The 12,613-nt window shown below is 36.2% G+C and overlaps 1 protein-coding gene across 1 annotated transcript in view; it reads left to right on the top strand.

Moving 5' to 3' along the window:
• Positions 1 to 705: 705 nt before the first annotated feature.
• LOC150109853 (caveolin-1-like) overlaps positions 706 to 12,613 on the top strand; it is a 105,545-nt gene continuing 93,637 nt past the window's right edge. Inside the window, exon 1 of the mRNA XM_090415367.1 lies at positions 706 to 898. The gene's annotated coding sequence lies outside the window, so the exon portion shown is untranslated. The remainder of the gene's footprint in view (positions 899 to 12,613) is intronic.

The raw sequence follows: 12,613 nt of genomic DNA, 5'->3' as shown, positions 1-12,613 counted from the left end.
TCATATGCTATTATTAATGCTGGATCCCTTGGCGCGTTCTTTCTCTAAACCCACGTTGTTTCGGCCCAGTAGGAACCGCATTACTGCATAACACGGTAGTAGTTGGAAGGGGACCAATCGTTCGATGCTGTTGACACAATCTCCCTCGATGAGTCTTTGGACTCCCTAAAGGTGTCAAATAATAATAATAATAATAATAATAATAATAATAATAATAATAATAATAATAATAATAATAATAATAATAATAATAACATCCAGCAGGTGTAATTTAGTTCAAAAGAGTGCGAATGGTTATGAATTAGTTTTCCATATTTATCATCTTCTTACAGTGAATTCGACGAGTATTAAAATCGAATTTTGGAGGAAAGAAAGAGAGAATTGTTGGAGAAGTGTCAGCGCACTGCATTCAAGACGTTCTTGAATGCAGTGCGCTGACAAAGTTTGCTCATTAAAATTTCTTGGATCAGCTAGAACTCCTCGAACATGTCGGCTCGTTGAATATTAGCCATCGAACTGTACTGCAACTGTAGGACGTGCTATGCTTGAAAAGGACATCACATCTGCCTAACTTTACGTTTATAAATCCCTCTCAAAGAAAACCACTGTTCGGGGGCAGAGGTCATGTTTAACATCCCGCCCTGGTCGGTAATAGGTCATTTCCAGCGGTTCTCTTGACAGTTGCTGCGTCTTGAGAGGAGAGTTAGCGTCATTTGTGCTGATTGGCTCGCGGATTTCCTGTCTCCTGTTCGCGCGGCTGTAAGACTGTCAGATCAAGGCGTAGGTTGTGATCTTAACTTGCCCCGTTCGACTTCTGGGACGATCGGAACTTTGAAACGTTGAGCTCTATTATCTGCCCTCAGACAGTTTTGTTCCGTTTTTCACTCCCTTGAGCGAGGTAAGGCGAAATTGGCTTTATTTTAAATGGGATGAGTTAAAAAAACTCATCCTATTCACGAGTATTTATTAATTATAGTTTAAATTTCTTATAATCGTGAGGATGTGTTGTCAGGTTTCACGTACAATAACATGATCGGCCGGTTCCAATGCTGGGGAACGAGAACTCACTATGATAAAATGTTTTAATAGGCTCCACGTTAGAGCGAAATATGAGATGGGACATGATACCTGAGAGAGTACTTCTGTAGTTTGAGCTAAGTTGCTAATGGTTTTATTTATTTAGTTTTTGGTTTCATCACACGACTTTGGCGAGATCAATCTTCGTTTGCCAGGTGTGATTTTTCATCTTTGCAAGTTCATTCAATATTTTGTTGTTTTCTTGACTGTTAATGAGATATAAAGTCTATATTCAGAAACATGCGAATGGGAGGATCTTTAATGCCTTCCTTTGCGTGATCCCATTTCAAGCTTTCTCTTTTCAAATTTCTTAAGCTGTCCAAAGTTTAAAATTATTGAATGACATCGGTTAATTGCAATTTTTGAATTCCTTTACGATCAAAAATTACATTTGAAGCATAAAGTGATCCAACAACACTTGAAAAGTACTAGTAATACTGTTACGGACTGAAAGTGAGGAGACCACAGAGTGAGCTCAATCACTCAGTAATTGCATTCTGTTATCTTTCTATAACTTCAATCACTTTGTATTACAGTGTAAATGAAAGCTCACTTTATTGGTGTGAATACTACTTTGGTAGTACTGATAGTGATAGTTTTAATCCCACGTCGTGGTCGCTACGGGTGGATAACACTGTGTTGACTGGCCTGGTTGGCCGAGTGTTTGGCGCATCTACTCTACAACCAACAGACTGTGAGTTCGACTCCCGCTGTGGGCATGGACGTTTGCGACTGTCTTAGATGGGAGATGAATTTAATCGCCCGGTGTGAGGCTGCTTATTGCAACTGCCCTGCTTATTGCAGGCCTGAAGTGGCTTGAAAAAAATGCCATGGTTGGTCTCTAAAGCAGGGTTTCTACACTAAGTAAAATATAGAAAATTAATAATAGAAAAAAAAAATCCTTGTCCCCACCACTGTACGAATGTACTGTAGGTTTACAAATAAATAACTAAGGATTGGAGTCACATTAAAAAAAAAATACAAAGATTGAAAAACCTGATTGTCCCGTTTTTCATCCCGCAACTCTAACTGCACTGTACGTAAAGGTCCCTTGCATGGATTCGAACTCGGATCTTTGTGACCGTAAGCCAACAGAAAGAAAAAAGGAGTTCCGAAAGTGGCTGATTTTACAAATCATCGTATGAAATGAAATAAATATCCTAAGTAATAATAATCATCTTAATATTAAAATTGATGTTTTTGACAAATCCATTTTTTTTATTTCATTTTTTTAAAACAGAAACGCGCAATAGGTTTTTTTTTTTTTTTATCAAGACTTAAATTTTCTTTTTTTAATAATGGAAACTTTATTTGTATGTCAGTATGACATCCAAGAAACTTTTTTTTTTCACAAAAAGTAATTTAAATTTTTTGTAGAGAGACTGGTGTTAGTCATCACTTCATAACGTAAATATTATTTAGAGTGACCATGAATGCACGTGCCTCTGTCAGGACATAAACGCGTGGAATGTTTGGCCCAATTCGGGGTGTTTTGACAGGCATATCCGATTATCAGGAACGCGGATAATTAGATTCGAGAAAAACGATGCTATGCCGAGGCTGCAAACGATGGTCATATGAGTTGCATCACTCTAGAGATGATGCTTTGCAAGTAGGCCTGAAAATCAGGAACATATTTCAGGAGCGACTGATTTTCTCTTTGAAAGAAGATTTCTTTCCATTTCTTTATTGAATGATAATCATCCGATAATGAAATTAGAAAAGTTATTATTATTATTATTTATCAACCAGGTACGATATACGAAAAAAAAAAGAAAAAAAGAAACTTGGAACTTCTTTTTTTTTTTTTCCCCCCCTAGGAAAAAAGTTTCATAGGTTTCCCTCTCTCCACCCCAACCAGTTCCTAACTTAATCGATCACCGATACAGGTGATCGACTAAGTTAGCAGTTAAGCAGGATTTTATTCCCGGAACTCCAGTTTTTAACTTCGAAACATCGAGCTTAGAGCACACTTACAAATAGCAATACTCCGAGGGTAAGCAAACATCGGATGCTGGAAGTCGTGTGCCTTACTCTTATCACCCGTAAGTTTTCCAACTATCAGTAGGTATGAACTCAGTTACCGGTGATGACTAAGGGTGAAAATGAGCTAGCTGCGGATTTCCAGTAAGTAAGGAGCCAAAACAGTTCTTTCCCTTTGTGGAATCAAAAAGGAATGTAGGATTTATTTCCATTTCTAATAGTAATTATTTACTCAGTAATTTATAAATTAAAAGTTTCATATTGTAAGTAACTTTTCATTTGATAAATAAGAAGTTAATATTTATTTATGAATTTGACTATTATTAAGAAACTGAATATCTCTATGGAGTCAAGACTCATATTAATCATTATTCATATAATACTCGACTTATTATATGAATAAGTCGAGTATTATGTGAATATAATACTCGACTTATTTAAACTCATTGGCTTGTATCACTCACAACTTCCCTTAGCAAGCCATTTCCTCCACTATCACAATTCAACTTCTAAATGTTGATTCCTATTATTTCTCTCCTCCTGTCATGTATTGAAAATTTTCTCCTACATCTATTCATTCAGAGTTCTATTTTATAGAATCACTTTAGCAAGTTATATGTTTCTATCATATCTCTTTCGTCTATCAACAAAGTTTTGTAACTCACAAATCTTAGATCCTCCAACGGAGCATTCCATAGACCTGATAAGTGATCGTTCGCCTCTGAAACCTCTCCTCCACTTCCTCATCACCAAGATATCTTGGTGAACAAATCTGAGCACAGAAGTCTAAATGCGGATGAACCAAAGTCTAATAACGAATGATAATAACCCCATCGTCATCTCTGCTTGGCAGTGTGTTTTTGGACATCTAAGTGAGTACTGAACTACAGTATTTTCCCCACTTTTGCGATATATCATCCTAAGTTCAAATCCCTGTACACCATCACTCCTAAATCCCTAGCTTCATCAGTTTCTAGCATTGCAATCGGCATCAGTTTAATTCAAATCTTCAATCGTTTCAGGCCTAACCTTAGCATTGCATAACCTTACATAAATCGTTGCATAACCTTACACTTTGTTATATTGAACTGGCAACCTCTCACATTTTCCCTTGCCCAAAATATCAGTTTATTATAAGCTAGCATCATGGGCAACTAATTGGATCTTGCCTTTTAAATTATATTCGGCACCTCATGTACAAAATAATGCACAAACAGATCTACGATAATTACGAAATTTAGTTTTAAATTGCTGCACGTCAGAGATTTTGTTTCACATAATTGTAACATAATTAATTGTGCTCATATCATGATAAAAATTAAAATTAGGTTTGTAGACTGCTCATATGAAAGCGCGTTGTGCATTCGTTTGAGCAGACAACTTCGTTCTGTTATGTTTTCGGGCATTTCAACTTACACTCAGGTAAATGATTAAAGAAGAATATGATTCTTTAATCATTTAGAGGCAAATGAGGTAATATGCCTTTTGCAAGTCAGCATTATTTGGCAAGTTTAACCTTTATAAAGGCATTTCAACTGAATTTTCGGATTTTTACAGCTTTAACTTTGACCTAGATACATTGGAATTGGATGATTTGCGAAATAGGACTCGGGGCCACTTTAAACAGTAGTTGGTTGGGCTTTTTCGTACGGCAGAATTCTCAAACCCATTAGCCCAGCTGGTTAGTAGTTCTATTCGCTGATTATGTTTTGAGGGAGGTTACTCTTGTTTTTTAAAAAAAGATTTCCTCCGATACAGATGATCGCATTTCTTTGATTTTTGTTTCTTCTTTAAATAAGATGGAGTATAATTTTCGAGTCGGCAGAAATATTCCTCATTTATTAATTAAATAAGTTCAAGATTATTATTATTTATTTTATTTTTTATTTTTTTTCACATTAAAACTAGACCATTTTCCTTTTATATGCAAACAGTTTATAAAAGGAAAGATCTTCTTGCCTAGGGATAAATTCTATGCGTCTTCCCCATTCATAAAGCTCAATTTAGAAAAGTCAACTAGTACAGAAAGGAAATGAAGAAAAAAAATTTTCAATATGGGAAGAAACTAAAACTACGTTATATGACCTGTAGGTTGACTGATGAATGCGGATGATAGCAACCATGCTAGAATGAAATCCAACACGTTGCTGGTGACAAAGTAAAGCTGTTTAATGAATATTCATTAAGCATTTCATTCTGGCGAAGCTGGTTTTCCAGACGGACGGTAAAAGTTGGTAGATTAGAAGTTAGTGAACATATTTAGAATACTAAGGTATTCTCGAATGTACAAGGCAGCAGGAGTGAATGAAATTTCGCTGTGTTTTTAAGGAGTGTGTGTTAAGGAACTGTCGGGGCCAGTGACTTCGCTGTTGAACAACAAAAAAAAAGCTTCACAATTGGTCAAGTCCCTGAGGAGAGGAAAGGAGGTAAGATAGCGCTGTTGTATAAGAGTAATAATAGGAGGAGGCTCGAAACCATACTCTTGTTTATATTTCTTCACTCGATGTTAATATTTTGAAGAAACTAGAAATCCTGTAGAGACAAGGGCAAATGAGGTACTACGCCTTTTGCAAGTCAGCATGATTTGTGAATGGATGCTGCTGTTTCAGTAATCTGGTCCCAGCTGACGAGTGGCATATACTGCAAATATTTTTTTTTTAAATTTTACAAAAGCATTTGATATTTGTTAAGTGTTAGTTTAAATATTTAGGTTAATAAAGTGAATTATTAATTGTCTGTTTAATAGCCAATAAGGAAATACTGTCAAAGTGAAGAAATGTTACAATTTAAGGATCCGTAAGGCTTTGTACGAGGGCAATTACTATTCGCTCTTTCGTCAATGATATTGTCATTGGACTGCAGGAAGATTTGCTTATTTCTTGCAGATGGTGTAAAGCTACTGTTTAGTCTTACTAATACTGGCCTTTCAGGAAGATCTCAATAAGCTGAAAAGGTGGACAAAAGAATGAAAATACTGGGTTTCAAGGGCGCTAAGTTTATATTTTTTGAAATTTGGGATTCCATAGTTGGAAAACTATTTTAACGATGAAAGTATACTGAAGGAAGTGGAGGAAAGGAATTTGAAATTCAAGGGACATATGGAAAAGACAGTGAAGGCAAGTCCAAGGATTGCTGCAGTCAAGAAAGGCGGGCATGTATCAGTAGATATAAGGCGATGGTGGTCAGTGCCAATGCGTGGGGATTCAGGATGCGATTTGAAAAAAAAAAAAATGCTTTGGGGAGTGTGTAAAGAACGGTAAACAAATGATTCCACGAGGACAAATTAAAGGCATGTAAATTAGTCAAGGGGATGATATGACCGAGACCTTTAATCTGTTAAGAAATATCCACCATTTAATCTGTTGAGAGATATTTCTCCCAAACCCACGGATATGGGAGAAATATTTATACAGCGAACCAATGATTAGGGACATTCCTAGAAATAGCTCAATGGAGTGGTGAATTAATGAGTGTTACCTGGAGAGTATTGGCGAGTAGAATGCGCTGTTGGAATTGTATTGCTAAGAGTGTGAATGAGTTTAAGTTTCAGAATGCGGACTTCGAAGTTTGTTGTAATAACTGTTTGTTAAAAACTTTCCCTCGATATGTCTTTGCCTTCAGAATATTTGTGATAATGATAATAATAACAGCTTCACACTTGATTACAACGTCGGTGGTAATTTACTTACTATGTTTAGTTACATGTTGCGTAATTAATATTTCTGGGTTCAGTATGCTAGATAAGAACATCTAAGTTTATTTTGTTTTGTCCATGTTTAAGCTAGTTTAACACACAAATCGACACGATTGACCGAATTCGAACTTCTTTGCTATATTTTTGACTTCTTTTGACTATCTTTTCTTAGGAATGCCAAACATTAACTTAAAAATATATTTGATTTCGAAACCGTTACCTGTAAACCCAAAACATAAACTGGAGGAACCATTTGATGGAAATCGTGTAGGGCAAATAAATATCTTCGTCGGTTGCACTTCAAATCTAAATAGACTGCGCCCTTCTGAAGGTTTTCAATCACGTTAAAATATGTTACAGATGAATAAATATCGCCAGGTAGTGCTACTTTTTGTATATTTTTTAATTAATCACGACCTTTATTATTCTATTTTGTTATATTACATTATATTATGTTATGTTAATTTATATCTTCAGCAGGCGGTGGAAAATAAGTAAATACTTTCATTTATTACTATCTTCGTGTTTAAATATATATATATATTCGTTCCTTTCATTTTAAGCAATAACTGCCGAACACATTCGAAGAATCCCTTCTTTTCATTTTTTATTTTATTTTATCGCGATGCTACATCTGGTCTGTCTTCAAGGAAGATTTCTTGGCTTATATGAACCTTGGTTAGAAAAATTAACTCGTCCCACAGAGAAGGAAGCAGTTCACTCTTACTGTTTGAACTGCGACCATGATGTAACTTCCCGAATGCTTAATATCTTCTACTCAATTCGTCAGTCTTCATATTTCAGTGACAGATTAGAATTCTTCTCCTAGGAAACGGAAGATAAATTTTTAGGTTATATAATTCGTATTGATAGTGATCACCCTACCATTTCTACGTTGTTGTTTAGAATTACAGTCGAAGCAAACTAATACTGTGATCTATATTAATATTTATAGTTGGTGTGTATTCTTCTGGCCCATTTGTCTGTTATGCAGATGAAAAATCCAATTTGTAGAAGTGAATACCCGTCCGTATACGACCGACTGACTTTCCTTCAGTTGAAAAGTCGTTATGAAGATTACTTTTCGCGTGGATGAAATTCGAAGAAAGGTATTTCCCGCCGTGGGTGGTACTTTATTACAGACTAGCTACGAAGGTTCTGTTATTTCTACATGTATATTTTATTACATTGTTACTTACCAGTATTCTGTATCTGCAACGAACGTTTGTTATTATGATTAGGTCGCAGTTCATTTTTCGAATCTCAAGTTTCTCAATAAAAACTAAACCATTAGTAGATCATAAACGAAGATTTCCTTAATTGCATACAAATTTAAACTCCCTTTGCTATATTTATCTGTTAATTTCACATTTGTCATCTTCGTGCTGCATGTTACAACTGGCTCCTCCATGAGCTCGTTAATCTATTCCTACTTTGCACCCACAACCCTCTCAGGCAATACATTGCACTCAATCACATCAGCTTCTTCTTGAGCTTCACGAACCCGTAACGTTCTTAGCTGCAAGCACCACAGTTCTCCATTTTTTCCTATCTTTAGCCAACTTCTTCCAGTTTTGGAAGGAGTTGGCTAAAGCTGCAGCTTCAGCTCTTTCATGTCCATTTCAACGTTATCCACCCATCTTCTGCGGGATCTTCCGTTAGGACGTCTTCCATTTGGGTGATGTAGAAAGGTTCTCCTCACTAGCCTGTTATCCTTTTCACCATTTCATGCGACTAGCTCTGATTTCATTTATTATTAGTGGCATCTTATAAAGTTCATAGAGGTCTTTATTCGTTCGCCTTCTCCATTCATCTGTCACAGGATCTTTCACCGAACCAAATATTTTTCTTAAGATTTTGTTTTCGAAGCGTTGTAATTGATCTTTATCAGCTTTTGTTATATTCCATGTCTCTGCACCATATAATACGACTGATCTAATTAGCCTTCTGTAGGTATTTATTTTAGATTCACATGACGGGTTTTTAGATGAGAGGAGGTGCTGAAGTGAACCACTTTCTGTTTTCATCCAAACAGAAAGAATTAAAGTTTCTTTCTGTTTGGATCTTATTATCTTTAGTTATTATAGAGTCTAGATATTTAAATTGTATTGAATTTTTCAATAGCATGTCAGCAAATTGAATAGTTGATGGCTTATTGAGATCATAATGTCTAGATACTTTTAAATATTCTGTTTTATTTTGGTTAATATTAAGACCTACTTTTTCGGAAGAGGTTTTAATGTTTATAAAAGGTTCAGTTATATCATCTACACTTTCTGCTATAATATCAATATCGTCTGCATACCCCAGGAATGATGTAGAGCATGACACAGTATTTTCGTTGTTTCTAGAATTACTTTTTCCAAGGCTATGTTGAATAGTCACATCAGCTTCAGTGGGGAAAAATGAAGAATAAATAAACTCCTTCCCATTTCGTGTTTCGCCATACGCTTGCATAATTTCCAGATTTCGGACTCTTTTTTTCCCCCTCTTGATTCGTCGACTCTTTCGAAGATACAAGATTATCTATCCGATGAAGCTTCTCTCTAGAATTTATGCCACCATTATATCATCTCTCTCTCTCTCTCTCTCTCTCTCTCTCTCTCTCTCTCTCTGTGTAAACTAAGATTGAAGAAGAAGGTATAGTGCCTTAATGTTTATTATAAGGAAAAGGAGAATATGCAGAAGTGTAATAATTAAAATACTGCGGCATAAAGCTAATTTCACATACCATGAAGTTATAGGAAAGAGCTTTGAATTTAAAAAAAAAAAAATACAGAAGAGGTCAAGATAGATACGTTTAGATAATTCATGGAGAAGTATATAAAGAAGAAAAACACTGTTGCATATGATATAGTGTTATACATCTGGAGAAGGCACAGAACAGAGTGCTAGGTAAGACAGTTGGAATTGAAAAAGCACCCGAAATATGCTCGAGAGTATGATGTTGAGATTCCTGCACTCCTGTCCAAAATGACATGATGACAGAATATATGGAAAACAACTTAAATTTTGTAGAATTAAAGATGATGAGATGAATACGTGATGTTTACTAGAAAAGCAAAGCACATTTCGTAGTTACGACCAGAAAATTACAAGGAAAACGCTAAAGAAAAAGATGTAAGTTGAAATTGAAGGTGCATGAACAGTTATATGAAGGAAAAGGATGTAAGAATGATGCGATAGTGGACCCGAGTGTAGAGGGGGGGGGCATCTGCAACAGTGACTGCGCATAAATAATGTCGTAGAAGAAGAGGAAGAAAAACAGACCATAATGAACGTCACATCTTAAAGAGAACAAAATGAGAAAATAAGCGTTTTATAGGAATCATAATACTATAAGAAAGCTTGCTGGTTCATCCAACCCTGTCTGATGAAGGAAGGTGAGGGCTTTAATTGTGTAACCTTCAATCGTGCTTACGAATATACTAAAGGTTGACAATCGTTCAGGGGGGGGATAATCCCCTTCCCCCGAGTTATTCGATCCGATGCAAGCAAGTAGTGCTTCATCTTCGGAAATCATACTATTTCATATAATAATACAACGGATGCGAGTTCCATATCGATAGGTACTGTGAACTTTGCCACCTCATGAACTAGCTCATGGATGTGTGGCTAAGTTACCCCCTGTTGAAATTCCAGATCCTCATTCGCGGATTCAGCAAACCACACACACACACACACACACACACACACACACACACACACACACACACACACACACACACACACACACACACACACACACACACACACACACACACACACAAAGTAACAGAGGGGGAAATGTGCAAAAAAATGACAATTCGCCTGTATTATTATTATTATTATTATAAAAACCTCCGTGGAGTCAAAGACTCCTCGTGGGAGGTCCGCTGTTATACACACAGTTGATCATACCGCGCCTTAAATATATTCACTGTCTCTGCGCTCACCTCACTTTCGGGCAGTGCATTCCAATCACTCACCACTCTCCATGCAAAAAACCTGCTCCTCACTCCCTTGCTCACAGCCTCCTTATACAGCTTCCAGGGATGACCTCTTGTTCTCCTGCTATCTTTACCCATTCTGTGCAAAAACTCCCCGACATTAATTTGGTAATAAATTCTTAACAGCTTATATGTCTCGATCATATCCTCTCCTTCCTTCTCCTTCTATCCACCAATTTTTCTGCAAATTGCATTTTGTCAATCTGTCTTCATACTCTACATTCCAGAAACCACCTTAGTCAATCGTCTCTGAACTTTTTCCAACACATCTTCATCTTTTTGAAAACCATGTGACCAGATCTGTGCATGCACAGTAATCCATATGTGGCCTGATCAAAGCCTTATACAAAGGAACCATAACATCCTTACTTCTACAAGTCAGTGTCCTCCGCATCATTCCCATTATCCGCTGTGTGGCCTTCACAATTTTAGTAATATGTCCCCAGAAATTTTAGCTCCTTATTTACAATCACTCCCAGATCTTTCATGTCCTCTACCTCTTCCAAGATATTTTCACCGATTGTGTACTTTACATCCCATCTCTGTTTTCCAAATTTCAAAACCTTGCAGTTTGAAACATTGAATTGACATCCCCACTTATTTACCCATTCAGACAGTGTATTCAGGTCCTCTTGCAAAGCTACAGCATCCGCTCTATTCCTGATAGCTCTCCCCAACTTTGCATCATCTGCAAACAACTGCATATCACCATTCAGATCTCTCCAAATATCATTTACATACAAATCAAACAGCAATGGACCCAAAACAGACCCTTGAGGTACACCACTAGTAACTTTCCACTTCTGGGATATCGCTCCTCCATAGACAACTCGCTGATACCTATCAGACAACCAATCTCCAATCCAGTGAACCAATCTACTGTTCAGCCCCATCCGTTCCAATTTAATTACCAGCTTGTCGTGTGGCAATTGATCAAACGCCTTTGCAAAATCTAAATATATCACTGTATATATAAAACCCTTATCCAACGCATTTGTCGCTTTATTATAAGAAGTAAGCAGATTGCTAAAGCACGATCTTCCTTTCGTAAATCTATGCTGACCGCCAAAGAGTATTTTTCTATTGTCAATCCAAATCTGAATCTTAGTCCTAACTAACTTCTCTAATACCTTAACCACAACTCCAGACACACAGGCTGGTCTCCCTTATGAAATGAAACAATTTTACCCTCTTTCCAATCTTTTGGAACTTGACCCAGTGAGAAACTCATGTCGAAAAGATATGCAAAAGCTGTTGTTAACTCTATGGCATATTCTCACATATATTGTGGTGATTTAATAAGCTGGCGCAGTACTTGCCATTATGGAACTCACAGCCATTGTTTTTTTTTCATTTAAATTAGTTAATTAATTTCAGCGATAATGTAATTTAAAATTTTAAATAAATATTATCATTACGTAAAATTGAAGAAAATTATATTAATAAATGTTTCAAAATAAAATAAAAATTAGTATTAATTATTTTTCTGATACACAGGAATTAATATCGGAAATTATGAGATTTAACAAATAAAGAATGATGGAATACACAAAAGAAGTTCCAAGAAATTTAACGATAATAATAAATAGTCCTATATCATAAGCTATTTAGTTTGCTGAAGACATCACAAACAACCACGCTTCAGTGAGACACAAATCCGCAGTATTCGTTAACGACTTGTGTTCTCATGATTCTATGTAGCAAATGACGAAATGAAAAATTTCCCCAATAATAGTTGGCCTCTAGCAACTGCGAATTACACCTTACTCCTGCATCATATCATCATAGATTTGTTCAGAAGAAACCGTTTGTTTCGTCTGATATCGCGATTAATTAAATAAAATAAACCAGCTAACGCCTTTTATTCCCT

Source organism: Typopeltis vanoorti, chromosome 1 (assembly GCF_054136105.1).
Source record: "Typopeltis vanoorti isolate ZY-2024b chromosome 1, IOZ_Tvanoo_1.0, whole genome shotgun sequence".
NCBI classification, from domain to species: Eukaryota; Metazoa; Arthropoda; class Arachnida; order Uropygi; family Thelyphonidae; genus Typopeltis; species Typopeltis vanoorti.
This window is presented reverse-complemented; position numbering and strand designations above follow the sequence as displayed.